Raw genomic sequence first — 21,297 nt, forward strand, 5'->3', positions numbered from 1 at the left:
GATCTAGAAATGTTGCAAAGAAAACATTCCAGGCTTAAGAAGGTGACATTCTTCTGACCATATCCAGTTTCATCTGTTTATCTCTAAACATTCGTCCAGACTCAGCAGCATCTTGTCTCAGCGTGTCATTTTCTGCACATTGATCCTCTATGCTGAATAGAAGAGAGAAAGAAATAAACTTTTGCAAACAGGAAAAAGTTTTCTAACAAATAACCACGAACTGAGCTAAGCTACATACACTCTGTTCAACTCAGTTCTAGTCAAAGCTTTCAGGTATAAGACTGATTATTACACACAGCTGGGAGACAAGGAACAAAAACATTCAAATGTTATTTGGGGAGTATAATAAATCCAATGTATGTCACCCATTAAACTAAATGATAGTGAATCATATTCTTGCTAAGATTGCCAACAAAACGTGTTATTGTGGAAGCTGGAAGTGGAGGGAAGCATACTAACCTCTGAAGAGTTCTTTGACTTGATGGGATAAAAAAAAATAGCTTCACAAGTATGAAAAGGAAGTATAGCAGAACCATATGTACTCCAAGAAATTTGAAATGTTCATACTATTACAAGTAATGATATTGTCCAGGCCACTGAAATATCATGTTGAAACAGTTAGCTAGAGGAAGACATTGGTTGTGTTTCTCTTCTTGTTACTACAAGCATAAATCTAGAGTATTTCCACTGAAGTCAGAGTTTCTGCATAGCAGTGCCAAGAGAGCACAAGAGTACCACTATCCTACCAAAATTCTTTAACTTTTCCTGAGTTGAAAGCTATAGTTGAGAAATAAAAATTAAAAAACACATAATCACACAGTAGACATCCATAATGATGTCAACATTTTATAATCAGAATATGAAGGGCAGGAATGACTCAGCATGAAGACACAAAGGTAGAAAAAAACCATACTTACAATTACTATAAAGGAAGAGATCAACAAGCATGAAGCTATAAGCTTCTGATAAGCCATAAGCCAACTCAGAACATCCATTTCATACTTGGGGGTCAAGGTGAAGAAAGAATAAATATTTCTGCTCTTAAAGAAGGCTTTGCAGCAAACCCATGACCAGTCTGAAACAGGATGAATATAAAAAACACTGAAACTTCATACTTAAAATAAACATAGAAGGTCAGTTGATCAGAAAAACACAGAAGCTGTTAAGCCATAAGCCAAGCAAAACACCCTCTCCTTCAAGCCAGAGATTTAGGGAGAAGGGGGGGAAAAAAATACGACTTGGTGGCTAGCCATTGTAAAAAGTGAACCACAACACAAAATGTTAAGATGTCTTGGCCTTAAAAAGATGACTTTACAGCACAGCCACTGGCATTCAGCACAAGAAAAAACATTTGACACTGCAGGGTCTTAGCTGCTGAGACATCAACTAAGGTGAAGGCCTTTTTAAAGATATGAGAAAGGCTGAAGGCTATAGTCTAGTCACATCAAAACAAGGAAAATGAGTTTCCTAGAATATGGACCAATAAATGATAAGTGAAACAAAGGCTATAGAGGCATGAGCTGGAATCTTTCATGTGACTTTCAGACTTGGACAGGGATGCCAAAGGACTTAAAGGAAAGAAAAAGGATTTAATTCTTTGCTGACCAATATGATCGGCCAACTCTGATGTCTCCTTGTTTGCTTTCCCCTTGAAACCTCCCATCTCCAATTTGTACTATTTTACCTTAACCCTCACTGACATCTGTCAGCTGGGTTCTCAGAGCAATTGAAGTTAACTGGTATATCCTCACTCGGTAGTCATGCTCAAAAGGATACTACTGTTTTCCATGTTCCTCAGCTATTCCCTATGCACAAACACAGCTCTTCACTTACCACATTCATATGCGGCTTCTGCTGCACTGTGCTTGATTCTCCACTACGGATTTCCAGGAAGCAATGCCACAATTGAGCAATCCAGACTCCCAGTGCAATAAAGTGCCACACTTTGCTCCCTTCAACAGATAGTGTCTTCTCTATAGCATCTAGAGAACAAGCAAAGATGCCTTTATATAAAATATGCACAGAGGGCTGGACCATCAACGCATGCCCTAGAACCTGTATTTTTGAAGCTTTATTAATCGTCCCTTAAAACAGAAATAAACAGAAGAGTATCTAACAGCATCTGAAACATGAAGAGTAGCAGATTTTATAAGGTATGCAGAAGTCACAGAAATGCACATATTTTGCCTTATGCAGCACATAGGTTTGCACAAAAGGAGCTACAGCATGAGTTCGTTTCGTAATGTATGTCTAAAGCAAGTTCGCTGGTTTCAGTAAACCAGCAGACCCTATAAATGGGATTCTACTGTTGATACCTGGAATTGAAAATACAAGCCACCATAAGACTTACGGCCATAAGAACAGAGTATAGGAGAGGTGACTGGCATTCTGGCAAAGGTATCTAATATGCAACCTCGAAGATAGCAAGGGAGTCCAAGTCACATCGTATAGTAAAATAGCATCCAGAAGCCTCCCATAAGCAAAACTGTAGACAGTAAACTACTTTTGACTGTACAAGAAGAGAGTTTCTCTTTAAACTTCTTTTACAAAACACCTTTTTCTTCTGAAATTCCTTTCAAAATACGCTTGGGCTGGTTAAGAATCCTCCTCAAGTCCCAGATGCAGAGAGTTAACATAGGAAACCTTCTCTTCAGCTGTTATAATACAGCATATAAGGGCCCAGGTAACATTTTCAACCATTCCATGGAACATGAGTCTCTATCGGTCTCTATCTATTTCAGTGGGATGATTCGGCAAATAAGCCTGTGAACGCCTACCTTCACTCACATGAATAGTTGCAGTCCTGCAACACATGAAGGTATGTCTTTTTAAACCATGCAGGGGAAATATACTTACTACAGTCACCATATTTACTTGCCTTGAGTCTTCTGAATAAAAGACAAGGCTGTATTGAGACATACCTTTTATAACTACAAAGAACTGCTGCTTTGATCTAAGTCTCTCCCATACAGTTCCCACTACTTGCATATCCAAGTTCCTCGCACACCAGTGTCCTCGTGATGCACGGAAACAGCACTGTCCCCTTTCCACATGGCAGACTCAGGTGAGCTTTTCAAGGTGGTGGATCACAGCAGCATTCTTCACCAGATACTCACTCTCCTCTGCAAAGGCGGCTCTTTTTGTTTTCTACAGCATCAGGAAAGGGTTTAACACAAACAGCATTTCTTAAGCTGGAGTGCCCTGTGCTCTTCTCTCAGGTATTTGTGTATCCCCAGAACAGGAGGGTTTCTGATTTTATTAGCCCATGCACAGGGTCCAGAGTTCATCAGTGAGTACAGGGCAAAACCATACATTTTTAAATGAAGACCTAAACACTAATTCTGCTCTCACTAGAATCAAAGAAAAAAATCTTCATTGATTTTACTGTGTTGCTGCCAGATTACACCCTTTTATTCTATTATCTGCCTCCTGTGCCCAGAACTCTGACAATCACATTTGACAATCACATCTCTACAAAGCTGTAAGGGCTGCAGAGACCTTTCTGCTGATTTTCAGATAGACGTTTGCAATGAACACAATCAGTTATCCTTGAGTTCAGCCAGCTGAGCTCTCTGATATTACTGGGTATTGTATTGCTACCACCAGATGCAGGGCTAGGGCCTGGAAAAGACACTTTGGGATTTTATCGGTTTCCAAAATTCTTTCAGAAATATTGTCATAGCTTCATGTTTTACTACCATAATCTGAATTTGGAATAACCAAGAGTAATGGAATATCTGTGCCCAGGCGGCCAAGAAGACCAACAGCATCCTGGCCTGTATCAGAAATAGTGTGGCCAGCAGGAGTAGGGAAGTGATCGTGCCCCTGTACTCGGCACTGGTGAGGCCGCACCTCGAATACTGTGTTCAGTTTTGGGCCCCTCACTACAAGAAGGACATCGAGGTGCTGGAGCGTGTCCAGAGAAGGGCAACGAAGCTGGTGAAGGGTCTGGAGCACAAGTCTGATGAGGAGCAGCTGAGGGAACTGGGGTTGTTTAGCCTGGAGAAAAGGAGGCTGAGGGGAGACCTCATTGCTCTCTACAACTACCTGAAAGGAGGCTGTAGTGAGGTGGGTGTTGGTCTCTTCTCCCAAGTAACTGGCAAAAGGACTGAGAGGAAATGGCCTCAAGTTGCGCCAGGGGAGGTTTAGATTGGACATGAGGAAAAATGTCTTTACTGAAAGAGTGGTTAAACATTGGACCAGGCTGCCCAGGGAAGTGGTTGAGTCACCATCCCTGGAAGTATTTAAAAGACGTGTAGATGAGGCGCTTAGGGACATGGTTTAGTGGGCATGGTGGTGTTGGGTTAACAGTTGGACTTGATCTTAAGAGGTCTTTTCCAACCTTAATGATTCTATGATCTACACAATTACTATATGCTAAATACCACGCTGACAATTATAGTGTCTCCCTCGCAAGATTAACTTTCTAGATACATCTAGCATAACACAAAATCATACACATTTCAAAACCTAAGTACACCCCAAATCAGTTATAGAAGATGCATATTCCAATGCTTATCAGCTAATATCAAACAAATATTTGCAATACTTGGCTTTTCAAGTCTATGGATTGCAGAATTAGGATATGTTTTATGTATCCAATACCACCAAGCGTAAAGGAATAATTTTTAGAAACACAATAAAAGCAAGCTTAACAGCTTCAAAGCTGGAAGAACCAGGGGCCCTTCCCTTAAAAGTTCTTTATTGCAACAGAAAAGGTTGTGCTACATTCTTAAAAAACAAACTCAGGTTTTGCAAACCAGTATTTTATGAAATTTCTTACTTACCTTCTTTGTCATGTAATTAAATGCTGGAGTATCTAAAATGCCTGTTATTCTGCTGCTGTAGTACCAAAGACTCCCATTTGTGCATAAAGGTCTGAACTCAACAGTTTTTGGACAACTACTGGTCAGATAATAATTCAATAAACTGAATAGAACTTCTGCTGCAGTAAGAAAAGCAGAATCCATCCCAGGAAGTAACAGAAATTAAAATAGAACTAAATTAAGGAGACAACAGAGAGGGGAATCACAAAGGTGCTTAAAACAGTGGTTTGCCCTTCACTGTGTTTGGTGAACTGACTTGCAGAGGTTTTTAATGAGGATTGATGACCAGCTGGGGTTAATGGCCCTCAGCTGCACCTCAGGCCATTAACTCCTCCCTATCAGTTATTAATCCCCAGGAAATACCCTGTACCTCTCTCTTTATTGCTTAATCATAAGTAGCAAGAGATGATCAACCAGTAAAGATTCTGGCATGGTGTGAATGCTCCTGTTCCTGCCTCTTCACACAGCATGTCTTATGCTGTAGAACAAACTATTTAGATATTACCACATTGAGGTCACAAAAGGATGAAGAAACACATGTGAACAGAGAGAAAATAAACATTTTGTCTGGTGACTGCATTTCGTATTTCTTCTTTAGAATAAACATAATATTTATAGCTTGTATACTTTGTGTAATTATACAAATCTGTTTGCAATCCCACTGCTGTTAGACTACTGGGGGCTCTTTTTTTTGCAGTTCTAGAGCATATAATGGGGCTAGTGTTCTTATTACTGCTGGTTTTAAAGCACGAAAGTACCAAGCAGATGTTACAACATATAACCTGAGAAGTAAAAGCACCATGGTCAACCTAAGACACTGCACCCAAAAGGCACATGGAAGCATAGAATCACAATGCTGGAACCCTGTGCTTGCCCTTGGAAAGATCAGAGCTCAAAGGAGAGTCAGTCCACCCCTACCCCTGATTTACCCCACCCAGTGAAACAGCTGGTTGGGCCCAGCCTCAAGCCCGTATGTTAGCAGCGGATGAGCAGAGAGTCTGTGCATGGAGCTAATATAAGAGTAAGAACACAACCTTTATGTTTTAATTTTGTTGCAGAGAAAGACTGTACTCGAAATTGGTTTGGCTGAAGAAAGGAAGTGGCATTTGTATGATACAGCATCCTACGGACAAAAATTATTTCATCTTTCTTGAATATCTCCACTCTGGAATCAAAGTTTCTGAGAACATGACTATTGATCAGGACATACCTAAGTAACATACTTTAATTCATACGTACTGAGTTCACCCACTCTGAAAGATGACATACAAATACACTAATAAGCGATCTGAAGATCATCTATCTTGACTGCATCTTCAGTGAGTAACCCTACAACCTCTTGCAGTGTCATTTTATATCAGTCTCATAGAAATAGCAAAAAGGGATTACTTTTCCATTTCGTTCTTTCCCTTTCCACTATATTTGGACAGCCCATGTCGTGAGGCTTGCGGGGCACTGACATTTTTAAAATGGATCAATAAATTATATCCTCACGTCTTTGTGAAAACTCTTACAGGTAAAAGAAATCGTGACTTCCATCCCATGAACAATCCCATTTATTTCAATGGGAACAACAGTGTCAATAAATGCTTGAAAAATGCCAGTCTTTAGCAGACAGACAGTACCTCAACCCCCAAAGGCTATAAGACGTTGATTACTGTTACTCTCTTTAAAGGGAGTAAGATCACACTGAGCTTCAGACCAGATCCTTTCAGATCACATTTACTAAGGATCCATGATGATATAAATTAAATCAATTACATCTTTTATTTGTATACAAATCATAAGTTAAATGAATGTTCTGCTGCCCTACTTAAATGTTATTGTCTATAAATACACACACCACTTTTTGTGCTCCTTCTTCTGACAATGTCATATTTTTCTTAGTTACAGGCAGAACACATTTTGAACATTCAGTAGAATAACCCCATTTAGAAAGTTAGATCTAAAAATCAACATTTGCTCAATGGAAGTTCTCCCAAGAGCTGGGTGCTGTCAAAATTAGCAGAAGAATCAAGAAAAAGGTTGTAAAAAGAGGTAGTATATTTAATTTCAGAACAGCTTGTTTAGGTCCTTACACCACCTCAGCTGTAACAACATTTTCATCAACTTCAATAGGCTTTGGATCAGGCTCTGAGTTGGAATGGAAGTTGATAATAGTAGGAGTGCACTGACTGATGCCAACGGGCTTTGAATTGGTCCATTATTATGAAAGCTGTTTACAAAGAATGAATGAGTAATCCACACTGTGCTATATACACTACCTCTCTACTCAGAATAATTAGGCTAGTGTGGCTTACTGACTCACTGTTTTTACCATTTGCACAGCCACTTGATGTCTTGGTGAACATTTTCTAAAACAAACTTTAAAGTCTTTTTAAATTTGAAAATCCAAAGATTTTCACGGGGTTTATTAAAAAAAAAAAAAACCACCTCTCTTCCTCCTACACTAGTTTCTTTTAACCTAACAGCCAAGTTAATCCTGATAAAACATCTTTACATCAACTGCTCATGTTTTACAGAATGTTTTTTCCCTAATTAACTGAGCATATACATCATAGTCACATTTATTAAATTTTGTTAATTATTAGGTACATTCTCACACACAAGATTTTAAAGATTTGTTTAATGTCATATCTATATATAGTAGACAATTAAATCATTATATTCATTAAAGTCACTCATTTAATTCCTTTGCTTGGCAGTAAGAGACAGAACTATGAATACACGTTTCATTTCACTTTAATACTAAAAGCCCCCGTTGCAAGCAGCAACAAGTGTATGTTTTTAAGGATCACTTGTGAAATGTGCTGGACTTAAAATGTCAGATTCTGAACCCTTCTGTTCCTATGAAAGATTCACAGAATATAAGAGACTCCTACAACTACTGTGCTTGCCTTTTAGAATGAGTATTAAATAAGCAGTTATATCCGCCTTCGTTTTTACATTACATTTTTTGTAAAATACATACTTCAACTCAACTGATCATCAGAATGGGTTTCTGCAGAGACTGATGACTAAAATTTCTTGGTTTATGTTATTTAATAGTGGTTCACAATGGTCTCTCCTGTCCTTAGAGGACATAAATATATTATGAAAACAGTGCTACTGAGTAACAACTATAATATAAACAAGTTTGTTTTCATCTCATTACAATGATCATACACACTCATGAGCGAATTGTTCATGCAGACATCTATCAAACTTACAATAGACAGTGATCACAAACCACTGCAGAAACCTCCCTTGAGGGGGTTTTGGTCACTAGCATTCATAATTCACAAACCAGCCAACCTAGGAATTCAAGTTAGCAGCTGAGAGAGAATAAGTTCTAGAAGGTAAGTCTGCTTGTTGTTCATGGGAAAAGATGGACATAGGGGCAGTTCAGCCCACTGAAGATCTTTGGACAATGATCTGTATACTTGGGAATGGTTCCTAACTCCCAGTTTCAGACGCTGTCCTATCCCATGTTCCAACTCTGTATCAGGTCCAAATCAGGCATGCATGATCTCTTCTCCCATTCTGCCCTGATTGCTACAAGAAGGAAACCTGACCTTCTTGGCCAGAGAGGCATCACAATATGCTCCAACTAGATCCCTAATTTGGACAAATCAATTTTATGGCTTGGACACACGTCACACCATATACTCAGAGGTCGGTTAGATGCAGCCTTTCTCCTTGAAAGTACAGCCTATAGGTAACACACTCCTAAATTAGATCCCTTAGGTAAATGCTTGCAACTGGTTGGGATTAATCCAGTCTTAATAGCTACTTTGTTAATATAGTTGCTTATTAATAGCAAAGGTTAAGACATATTCATCACTAATTCTCCGAAATACAAATCTTAACTTTGGTATAGTCTAACACTTTTCTATCATTCGACAGATGATAGTGACAAAACAGAACAAAATACAACAGTAATATAAAGCAGCACTATAAACAAGATGCATCTTCAACTACAAAACTCGCATGCATTTTTAACACTACAAATATGGATCTATATTCAATTCTTTAGAACCCAGCTTGCATTTTGAACATAAATTTGCTTCGCCTTACTCATGGGGAAAAGGAAGAAACCTAATCAAATTCTGCTGAGTGTTTTCTCTGCTATAATTTAGTGGTAAAACTGGCAGGCTGCCTAACCACGTCAAAAAGGGATACATTTGAAATGCTGTAACTATAAAATAACAAGGAAGCTTTTAGCCACATTCATGTAGTGGAGACTATGAAAATGTTTACTTGTAATGTGGTTAGCATATGAAAAGATTAATCTAACAGGAAAATACATTTTAAAGTTGTGAAATTGTCTTGCTTGATGTATAAATATTTTATGTAAATAAAAGCGGATTTGAGATTCATATAACATTTATATATTTTTAAATCTAAAGGCGTAGCAACTGACTCTGCAAAACATTTTTCAGTAATACTCTCACTCCGCTATCTACACTAACGCCTTTATTTGTTTATATTAGCTTTTACCCTAATGAAGATGGCGCCGGTGGTTCTGTCTGGCTAAGCTGCTGACAGGACACCATCAACTTCGATGGAAGGCATCGCTGAGAGAGAGCAGGCGGTTTTTCAGCTCAGTGACTCTGATTGCAGGCTACGGTGAAAGAAAATTGATGCCAATGGCAGGAATAAGGAAAGGTGACTTTTCCTCAAGACTGTGACTGAAGAAGTCTGAGAAAATTGGGGTGACGTATAGGGATGCTGTTCTAAGTACCCGGAACGTCTGAGCTCATTTCCTCAAGTTGTTTTCTTTTTGCCACCTTCTTCATTAAATATGTCACTGGAACGTAGAAGTCATTTTATATTCTTGAAGATTTGGAGACAGCTTCTAAATTACATGCCAGAGAGGGGTAAAGGGGTCTAAACATAAACGAAAAGTCAGACATTCTTTTTCAGTTCTGATCCAACTTAATTGGAGCTTATTTTTGTTATTTTTGTTATTTGGGACAATTAACAAATTGTCCCCCATTCAAGAAACAAAACAGAACAGCCTGTTTAACTAACACTACCAAGTAATTTTCGTAAGATGCAGACAGCTGCTACCACAACCCTTACTTCTGCAGTATAAGGGTGGGATTACTTTGTGGAAGAACCAACACTTTCTACCAAATTTCAAAGCATTTTCAAAAGTTGTGGCAGACAATGAATGTCTGAGTCAAGACTCAAAGCAAAGACCAACAATTTTACTGCTTTGGTGGCTCAAATTCACAACTTCGTAGAGAACAGAAATGTGTTCACTAAAGAACCTACAAAATGACACTTATTTTCTCTGGAAGCCAGATAGCATTAAAACCCAAATGAAGAACAAAATAGTCTATATCTGGGTATTGGGAAACATGATGAGTTACTGCATCTAAAATCATAATTATGGCATTAGAAACTTTTTTATTAACTGTTGTTAAAAAAAGAAAACTTCTGTGATCCATATAGCTGTTTGATATACTTGTGGATTTAAAAAAAGACTCATTCTAATTTAGCATCATAGTATAAATTATTTCTCTGTTGTTAAATCTAAATAAAACTGAAAATTGTAAATACAGTGAAGTCTATACAGTGATGTCTATGGATTTCTGTCACCAAATTAATCAAATCAAAGGCATTACATTCAATTCAAAATATATTTTCCTGAATGGCAGCATACCAAGTTTACATAGTGCAAATTTGTGGATCATTCTGCCATTGTAAATATTTGTGAATTTTTGGGGCAGGGGAGAGGGCTGGTGGGTTGACACTAATACACACAAAGACTGGATGATCAAGCACTTCTACAAACCTAACCTTGGACCATCGGCTTGACCCGTCTCCTAATGCACAATCAGAAGCATTCTGCACCAGGTTCACAATTTTTTTAAAGGCATATATGTGAGCCAGTACTGAACTCCAACGGGATGCCTCTGAAAATCAAGTAATGACCTGCCACACGACTCCAAAAATCTCTCTTAAGCAGTAAGAAAAGCAAGGGTTCCAGCTGGGACACAGAAAGCGTACCTGGAGAAAGATCCAGCAAAGAGCATCAAACAGAAAACTTCAAAATCTCTTGAAGACTCCTACAATAATTTCACCAAAAGGCATACTGTACACAGAAGAGAGGCTCATGGGGTGGAACTTAACACTTGAAGCAGCAAGAGATTAACACAAACACTTTCACCCATTATACACAATCTGAAAGTGGGGGAGGGGGCAACGACCACCTAAACAAATAACCCAATTCCCAAGTACAGATCTGCATCAGTCAAACCAAAGATCGTATTGTTATTAATCAGAGTAAGAGAATCAAAAATGAAGTAATTTCTTTCTTTTAAATATCAAATGCATTGAAGCAGTAATAATTTATTTTTATGTCATTACTTCTTTTGATACTATGCAAAATACCATTTCTAAATGCTGGTTTTCTAAAAACATAACCATTAGGATAGTTGTTACATATTTAATTTCATGCTCCACTCAGCATAAAGCAGTTGAGAGACTGCCAGCCAGAGCAAATTAAGTAACCGGTTAGATAATTTCCTGCTTAATTGAAAGCAGGTAGTTTTTAAAAGTAATAATTGATTTTGTTTCTAATGAGTGTGTAGCTATTTCTTCCTTTTTCTATTCCTGTTATTAAACAAGATTGCACTAAACCTTTGTACGCTGTTAATGACAGGCACGGGAGGAAAAGAACTGGAGAATACTATTTATTTAATATTTTAGATTCCAAATGCAGTAAAAAAAACAGTGGAATGGCATCTCAATATTGGTCCTCCACTTCAAGATCATTTCTTCAAGATCTAATCCAGGTCAAAAGTTCTTACCTTCATGCTGTTCAAGGACAAGAAGTGAGCCAGCAATCTCAGCTTAGTTCAAAGCAAAGAAGCATCAATCATCCTAGCAGACAATAACTGACCTCAGGAAAAAAAAAAAACAAAAAAACAAAAAAAGTGTTCTGGAATTACTACTTTCCTTTTACTTTTAGGAATGGTCACTCCAAAAGAAAGCTGTGATGCCTAAAGACAACAGATAAAGAAATCTTTGACTGACACTGTTATATGATTTGGTAAAAGAGGACTTAATTCTCCACGACTATTGAAAAAGCACCTGTCACAAGCAGTTAATTCACTTGAAAATTATATTTAAAAACAAAAGAATAATTGTTCTATTAAAATGTTTGAACAAAATATTACATTTTCTGATCTAAAGAAAAAGCTAAGATGACTGTGTCCATCTTTTTTTCTTCTACTTCTTTGAAAATTAACAAAAGGGAAAGTACGTTCTACATGTGTAGAAAGTATTCCTGCAAGCTTTGTATTACAATCCAATGTTTTGACAAGTTAATGTAAGAAATAGTCAAATTCCAGTATGACTCATTTTAGACTCTATCCTCATAACTGTTGAGCACCTGACTGCTTCCCTTCCACAGGTGCATATATATAAGCAACAATTCCCTGAAGGGAGTGATACAAAACAACCTAGAGTCTAAAATCAGTAATACATCTGTATAAAAACCAGAAGCTATAGCATCGTATATACATTTACACGTAGTAGATTTATAATCACCACAAAATGCTGAGATGATTCTCCCAATGAAAAATCATTGCTGATTTCAGGCTGGTAGGTATTTCCCATATTGCTATTACTGATCAGTGTGCTGAGACAATTAAGACCTGCACCAGGTAGAGCAAGCAAGAGTTCTGCAGCCTGTCAGTAGCTTGATCCATGCATTACTGAAAGTATTATGTGCAGTTCTAAGTATTTAAATTGGGTATTTAGTACACAAATCCTTCTTCTGAATTTACAGTCTTACATGCAAAGATTTAAAGAAAAACCCTCTATCCTCACAGAACATAATAAAGAGGTATGCAAGGTATCATAAGATTTGGGGTTATCTTCTTTAGTTTGTGCTAAGAAAGTACAGTCACTGGCATTTGCTAGTATGCCAAATGACAAGAGGTTTTTTGGTTTATCCACACTGACAAATCTCTAAAGCAGTTAATAATCTTAACAGTAACGCTATGATTTTTTTCTGAAAATCATGGTTGCTAACCATAATGAATTCTCCTTTTATTTAAAGGTCATCAACACAGTACTTAGAGGTTGCCTATTCATACACAATGACACTAAATCATGCCTGTATTCTTGGTAACACCCCCCCCTTTTTCACATGTGAGTTCATATGCACGGATAGAGCTTAAACTTATTTACATGTAGACATCTATGTATGCACCTCAATCTGTAAGTGTGGTCTAGAATGGTTGGGGAGGGAGGTTAATGAGTTCAAAATAGGTATTTTATTCAAAGAAGAAAAAAATGTGCATAAGCCATGCAGTTTGTCCCAAGCAAGTACCTGAAGAACACCGTGTCATCATGTACTACTTCTGTAACATAATCATCATGGGGCAAAACAGTTCTAAAACTTCCAGAGTTTCTCTACTTTGGATTAGGAGTGCTTCTCATATCTCACCACTTCTGAAGCTAAATGCTGCTGTTCTATCAGTTCAAGTTTTCAGTTCTTGGAGTAAGACAAATTAAACCCAACACACAAAAACACTGCAAATCCTGACATTAAGTAGTATATCTCACGCAATGAAGTCACACATTTCACGTTATAGTTGTTTTCAGTTCAGCAACAGGATTAGGGCTGATTTACAATCTCCCTTCCAATATTTATAGCATTTCATAGTCCTCCTTTTGTCTCCTTAGAGATCAAAGAAAATGACCATTAAAACTGCAAATTGTTAGGCTGTCCATCACAGACTTTAGGCCAGGGTCGTTTACAGATCAAACTTATACAAACAGAAGTTGTGGGAAAGGAAGACAGAAAAAGAGGAAGAAGTAGAAATATGACGTGGATATGTGAAAACTGGAGGTAGAAGAGGGGGAAATGCCTTACTTCACAATATCCAAACGAATACTTTATAAATGGTCACTCCAGTAAAAAGCTGTGATGCCTAAAGACGGTGGAAAAAAACTCCTGGCAGACATTTCCCCCTGCCCCCCCCCAAAAAAAAAAGGACTTCATTCTTTATACTTACCCAAATATCACTTACTTAGCAGACATCCAAATTCTGCTTAAAGTTATTAAGAATTTATATCAAGTGACTTGGTCTTGTTGGTCCAGTGGACAAAAGCTAGCCAATGCTAAAAAGGATCAAAGATACATGATAAATACTTCCAGTATGTGACTGCACTTTTACTATACTAGATATACATATATGTGTACTTACACTGTACAGGTGTAAGTCATACAAATACACTCCACTTATGTTTAGATTCTACAGTCTGAAAGAATGCAAATAGAGTACTAAGCGCATGCTTTACTTCTGATAACCTTCACCAGTCCTTCCACTGTTGAAGACAGTGGATGTTTTGCTATTAGGACAGACTTTAGAGCACTACATTGAATAATGACAACAGGTCACAACTACTTGAGCTGTAGTTGACCACAACAACTATATGGGCTATTTTTAAAATCACCCCTAAATGAGCTCAACTTACAGGTTCTCAGTTTTCCACTAAACTTGCACCAAGAGCTCATGGCCAATTAATCTGTAAATATCATCTTATGAGTAAATCTAATTTCTGAATGACTTACTGTAAGTACTTAAATGCAGCTATTTTCCCCCACAAGCTTTAGAAAGGAGTCATTAAAGATTACAAATTTATAACTATAGATTAAGACCTAATAAATCATAATGACACTGAGCAAGAACTCATATGCAAACCATTTGTAATTATAAGAAAACGTTAACTGACCTAAAAATACATGGTTGAGCACTGTGAAATCTGTTCTGTGGAACAGAGACAATACTGCATAACCAAACAGGTAAAAAGTTTTGGGGGAAATTAAAGACAAATAGCATAAACTGGTGTCCTTCAGAAGTATATTTATGTATGTGGAGACACACACTAATTCCAAGTTCTATCTTCTTTGCAGTTTCAGACTGCAGTTAATTGGCTCCTAAGAAGGCTGGGCTATAAGAGCAAGAGTTTCTAGACAAAAGCATAGTTCTAAGTTTGTTTTATGCAAATGACCTCAACCAGAATTTTACCATCAACTGAAGTAAGAATTCTGTCAAGTTCTTGGGAAATACAAAGTCGTAGCAGCAAAGAATGATCTCTCCTTTATCAAGTAAGGTATTTGAAGAGGGCAGCCTGGCCGACGGAAAGACTTTAATAGATCAAGATCAATTATAACTCCTAGGAAAGAGAATAATCCTCTGTTCTTGCTCCAGTCTTAAGAACAAACTAGCTTGGAGAAGTCTGCACAACAGCTAGAGTAAAGGTTGAGATGCCTCTTAGAACACACCATGCTTAGTCTTACCTTTTTCTGAGTTTATAGTTCTGATCAGGTGACCCTCTGTATCATCTAGACTTACCTGTCAGTCAACCTGGAACCACAGCTGCCACATCTGAAAGGAAGATAGAGAAGGATAATACTGCTGATTTTCTACAGAAACTGTGGCCAAATCAAACAAACTTCTTTAAAATGTTAAATACAGTTTTTAGTCTAATAGCTAGAGAAATAAAACAACTTCGGACAGCTAAAAACTTCATGAAAATCCAGAGCAAGTTCCACACGGAAGGCTCTGATCTTACAAGTCGACTTGTGCACAAGATTATATTTAAGGATAAATCAATTTAAAATTAAGCACTATGGGTAGACCTACTTTCTCAACTGTTATTAACCTCAAACCATCTGCCCTAACCACCCTTATGAATGTGTACTCCACAGGAAAAGAGAAATGGCAGGGGAGGGGGGTGCAGGGAGAATAGTACATTAGAGAAGACATGAACTCCAGCACAGCATTTATCATACAGGAAGGTAACCAGCTACGTGGTTTTCACTTTAGTATTTTAAATCTGCACTGGAAATGGTGGTTCCTAGGAAAAAATAGTGCAACATGGGTTGGCTAAACAACAACAACAAAAAGTCTGTAGATATGCTATTAGATCCCCGAGGGCTTAAGAAAAGTATCTTTTATCCCCTGAAGGGAGAACAGAGATGTTTATAAAAACCCAAACACACACACAAACCCTACTGAATAAAATATAGCTGTACCGTGAAAAATGTATCTATTCTCCCTCCTCTCTCAAATAGCAACACTGCTAATGGTCTCAGCATTTAAGGGTCCCATTGGCAGGAGTAGCTATGACTCTCTTAAGACAGGACCGTAGTTACTAGCTGGGCTCTGCTGCAGAGGCTACACTTCCTCATGGTCAATCAGGGAGCAATCTCCTCTCTCCTCGACCTTGGCCAGTACTTTCATATTGCCATCGACCCCTATCTCGGCCACCAAGGTGGGAACTTCCAGACAGTACTGCTCCAGTTGTTGCCAGTCCTGGACAGGAATCCATCACCAGAGGGAACCTCCAGCTGGTAGTGCTCCAATTGTGAATATCCTGGATGGGATTCTGTTGCTGGGGGAACCTCCAGCTGGTTGCGTTCCAGAGGTGAAGGTCCCAGACAGACATCCAACATGTCCATGGTATGATAACTGCATAGGAAGAATGTCAGGAGTGGTGGAACATCCAAAGACTCAGCAGAAGTGGCTTGGCTCTTCCTCTGAAGAGCCCTGTTAACATCGGTAGCCATTTTCCATAATTTGTGAGCCACATGGACTATTACTAGCTTTGACTATATATAAACTGTATCTGCAGGGCTGTTCACGACCTGGGGAAAAGGAGGCCTGTGCGAACCCTGTAGGAAGGACAGTAGGCAGGACATGCAAAGGGAACTCTATAGTCATGACGTGTCATCTCAACCGGCTGACATTAACGTACCAGCTTTACTCAGGTGGACAGGCCACCTTACCTAACCCAGAAAAGTAACATGAAAATTATGTGTGTTCAAAAAATAGACTGGAATTTCAAGGTTATAATGCTTAGTTTCCTGTTGCTGTTCATTCCAGGAAAACGCACATTATTTAGTAATGGGACTTTTCCACAAATTAATTCATTTTAATTACATTATTAGTAATCAAATTTGGGGGGGGTGGATATTTTATGTATACATACACGCGCACACCACACAAAAAACATTTTTTCACACAGTTAACAGTTCATAAAGTTAACATGAACCTTCTCATGACCAAGCCCACCTGTCAGGCAAGTCTAGGGATGCAATGACACATAATAAAAATGTGCTATTTTTCATTTCTTATCCCAGTTTAAAGCCTGGAATATAACTCTCAGCCCTGGGCCTCCTTTCATCTCCTTACTCGCAGTCAACAATAGAGAGATCTAAAATCCTGCCCATTTCATAGATTGTCTCCAGCACTACCTTCTCTTTAAGACCACCTCACAAAACAGTGTTCACATGGACTAAGTGGAGCCAAACAGGAGAGTTCTATGCTTGTTGCACTACGTACGACCATCCCAAATTACTAACTGCATATCTGACAAGCAAATTTCTTTTGCATTCTGAAAAATCTAAAGCAAATATATTTTGAGTAAACCATGTAAGAGACTCCGAACTGACACTATTGTGTCTTCCATGAAAAAGGCAGATCCTGCGCTACCCTATAAGCGACATAGGTCTCAGACAGAGACTGAAATAGTCCCCAAGATCTACTAGGGAAGAGGTTTGTACAGGTTATTCAGTTTGTCAGTAGGCCTGCCACTGGGAAGCACAGCCAAGTCCTCAACTCATGCACCTTGCGGAGAGAGTTATGTTTTCTCTGTGAACACTCCACTCGAGCTTCTTCCTCCATACTATAGCTCGTAGCATAGGCTGCCTGAAAATAAATCCTTTAGCCCTCTACCTTCTTGAATGGGCATAGAGGGCTCATGATTATCTAACCCCACAAAACAGAGTAAGAACTTCCGACTTACTGGCACCCAGCATCCCTTGGCCTCTAAGCAAAAATGAAGAGAAAAACTCGTTCAGAACAAGACAGCATGTTTGAATACATTCCAATTATCAGAAGCATGAGCCATGAAGCCCCAGTAATGCAAACAAACTCCAAAGATGGAAAGAAATTTCTGAGTCTAACTTAGACAGCTGTCACTGATGTACCCAGGTAAGCGTTTTGTAGTGTTTACAAATCAATAAACAGTTTCTAGCACATGAAGAGCTTTCAATATAATGATTTATTTTTACACTAAGGGATTCTTTCCTTCTTGGATAAAGCACATTCTATAGAGGCAACTGAAGACTATATTCAGTTCCCATGTTTCTTTATCAAGTCGCTGCCACCATCACAATATACAGCTAGTCCTGTTTTGGAAAATGGGAATTGTTTGTTTGTATTTCAAATGGATGAGAAAAGCATAAAAAGCTTTGAACATGTCTCATAGGCATGTTGGCCCACACTACTTCACCAAAAGAAGTCCTCCAAGTTCAGAACTGACTGCCAAGGCTGCATACATGACATTTGCTATTTCAGTTCCTACGGGAGGGTCCAGATAAGATCCTTATGGGTAAGGAATAATGCTAGACAATCTCTAGCCAAAGATTTCAGAGAATGTTTTAGGCTTTACTTTTTGGAAGTACTGACAATGGCCCGGATCCAGTAAAGCTCTAAAGAACATAATTTAAACGCTTTGCTAGATCAGAACTGTAGCATGCAATGGAAGAGAACACAAATATCTGACTATTACAAACATTGAAAGAGGGAACACACAAGCACAGTTAAAGTTTAGTACTACGGTCAGTTTTTTCTTACAGTAAATCCCATGTTCCCATGGATCTGCTCCCTTACTCATAAGAAAAATTAACGGCAAAGTCTCAGGGTGTAGACCTAGTCTTAAACACAATCCCCTTGTGCTACTGAGTCTCTCTCTATAAACTTTCCTCTTAATGCTTTTAGTGATATTTTCTGCCCAATCACATTTTAGCTTATGCATCTATACATACAACACCAGATAAAGTCAATCTGCAGATACACCACAGGTGATGAGTTGCAGATCAAGAATGCTGAAGCAACAGAGGCACCAGGGCGAGCTCCATGCAGAGCCAATTCAGGTCTGATTGAGTTCATTAGCTCAGGCTGCATCCCAGACCACCGCAGATTCACAACCATACAAGTACTTTCATGCAGCATGGAATATGAATGCATCCCGTAGAACTTGCCCAGTTTATCCCTATGCTGTGCTCCCAGGAGAGCTAGGCAGCAAAGTCCAGATGGATTTGAGAGGCTCTGGGATGGAGTTGGTGCTATTAACCCCAGAGTGAACTCAGTCTGAGCCCTTGGTTGGGCATGGTACAAATCTAGCCTGGACCCAGGACTGTAGCTGAGCTCATCTCTGTGCACTACGGAGCACAGCATGCAGGCTCCAGATGGTGCTGCAGTATTCAGGCTGAATCAGTACCTCCAGCTCAGCACCAACCACGCTGATGCAGGGTCAGGCCTCTGTGTGGACACTGGCTGCCCTGGGTTCCTCAGCACTCCTGGTAACACGCACACAGCGTACACACCCAAACAGGCACAGATCTGGTTCAGCAAGACTTAATGCTTCGATTCTATAGGACAAGAGAGCCGCTGGACTGCATCCAGGGCTCATACTCCGTGCTAGATGTTCCAGACTCTGGAACACACCGCCTCCTGACGAACAAATCAGACATCGTTGCAACACACTCTTTAGCTCACATCAGTGTTTCCACAGGGCTCCCCTCCCCAGCATCACGTACGCTAATTCGCTGTGCCTCCTTTGTACAAGATCCAACTCTCCTGGCTGTCCTGAGTCCAGGTGCAGCTCCCTAAGAAAACACGTTAGAGAAAGGTAAGATGTGAAGACATAAAAGATTGAGCCTGAGACATAAAAGCATCACAATACCAATGCAAAAGAAACCCCCAAATTAGCATAAGTTACTCCAAGTAAATCGAATGGATACGGTATGATTGCATTATACATAGACCATCTTTATATCAAGATGCTAGCATACCAGCCTGGTTCCTTCACATCTGAAGCATTTGGTTACAATGAGTTATAATTTGTTATAGCAATGTTAATAAATTAAAAGCACAAAGGGGCAATTACAATCACATTAAAACATTCTGTAATTTTGGAAAATTAATGTTTCACTAAGTCTTCATTTTTACGGATAAATTGAGTCAGAACTGTGCTGCTCCTACACTGTGCTAACTAGTATCAGTGTTAAGCTTTTTGGAACCATATGGAAAGCTATCAATTTTTTTCTTAAGTAGGATTCTCATCACTTTGTTTAATATCACTACAAATTACACAGGCTAATATTTACAGATGGTTTCATGTAGGAACTGTGAATCAACAAACTGCAAGGCAATAGGTAGTAACTATTCATTCTCAAAGGAAGTGTTGTAAGCCACCTGCCGGAGGGCTGTACAGAAAACCAGGAAGCTCTCTCACTTCTGATCCCCCATTTGACTCAGTGCCCCTTTAGGACTTTGGGAAGTCACATGGGGCCAAACTGCAGCAATATCAAACTGAAGCATGAAAAGTTTCTGAATCACATTAAAAAAAAAAAAAAAAATCACAGGATTGGCTTCAAAAGTCACAAGCTCTTTTAATTTCACAAGTTCATTTTATTTGTCTTCTGGTGCTTCTACTTCAAGTTTCAGTTAACTCAGACTGTAAAAGTTTTCATTATGGGCACTAAATATACAAACGTATCTATTTGATCAATAAAAAGGGATATTCGCAAAGTTTGACGTCAGCCCTAGGTCTTTCACAGAAACATCAAGCATTTTAAGTTTCTCAGATGAGTTTATAAAGCCTACAGCTTTTAAGCTTTCAAAAGGTTTAGCATCAGATTTTCCTGTACTTGACCACGCTACCGGGGGAAAACAGTTCACACTTAGGCAGCTAAACAGAAAAGAGTTTTCAAAAGTACTCAGCATACAGCAGTCTTGTATGCTGTTTCTATGCAAGCCTTCTCCCACCATCTCAAAATGGGTATCACACAACTACAGAGGTGCAGAGAAGTGCACCAGAATGATCAGAGTCAGAATGGATTCCTCATGGGAGAAATTGAAGGAACGTATTTTCTCCAGCACAAAAAAAAAAAAGCAACTGGTAGAGATAAGCAAAATCAGTAATCGTGTCAAAAAGGTGAATATGTAAGTTATTCACTCCCTCATAACACAAGAATTAGGTGCCAGTTGCATCAGCTGACATTATTTTTAGAGCAATTGAAATTAATTTTTTGTTCATGTAACACCCAACGAAACCGTGGAACTCATTGCCACCAGATACGAGAGAACATAAGTATTTGTGCAGAAATGTCCATGGATATTTACTAGATACAACGGCTGCCACCTGTGAGCCAGAAAGTCCTTTAACCACCCAATCCTACAGATGTTGGACCGAAGGTAAGCCACATCCAGTGCCTCTACACTTTTGCTGGGCAGCCCCCCCGAGGAGCACAGGGCAGGCAGGCCTGCCCAGCCATTCCTCAGAGGAGGCTCCGAGGTCGACCATTAACAGGACCCCACAAGACGCAGCCGTCAGCTGCAGGCTGGCCTCCGCTCCCTGCCTCACAGCAGAGGGCTTCCCAGCAGAAAAACAC

General features: G+C 39.0%; 1 long non-coding RNA gene across 1 annotated transcript; it reads right to left on the reverse strand.

Annotated features, from left to right (window-relative positions):
* Nucleotides 1-1,004: 1,004 nt before the first annotated feature.
* Nucleotides 1,005-13,928, reverse strand: LOC103919055. Its single transcript, XR_663726.1, has 3 exons — nt 13,859-13,928; nt 1,834-1,982; nt 1,005-1,075 (listed from the first exon to the last, which is right to left on the reverse strand). It is a non-coding gene; the product is annotated as an uncharacterized LOC103919055 (long non-coding RNA).
* Nucleotides 13,929-21,297: the final 7,369 nt, after the last annotated feature.

Source organism: Pygoscelis adeliae, unplaced genomic scaffold (genome assembly GCF_000699105.1).
Source record: "Pygoscelis adeliae isolate BGI_AS28 unplaced genomic scaffold, ASM69910v1 Scaffold186, whole genome shotgun sequence".
NCBI lineage: Eukaryota > Metazoa > Chordata > Aves > Sphenisciformes > Spheniscidae > Pygoscelis > Pygoscelis adeliae.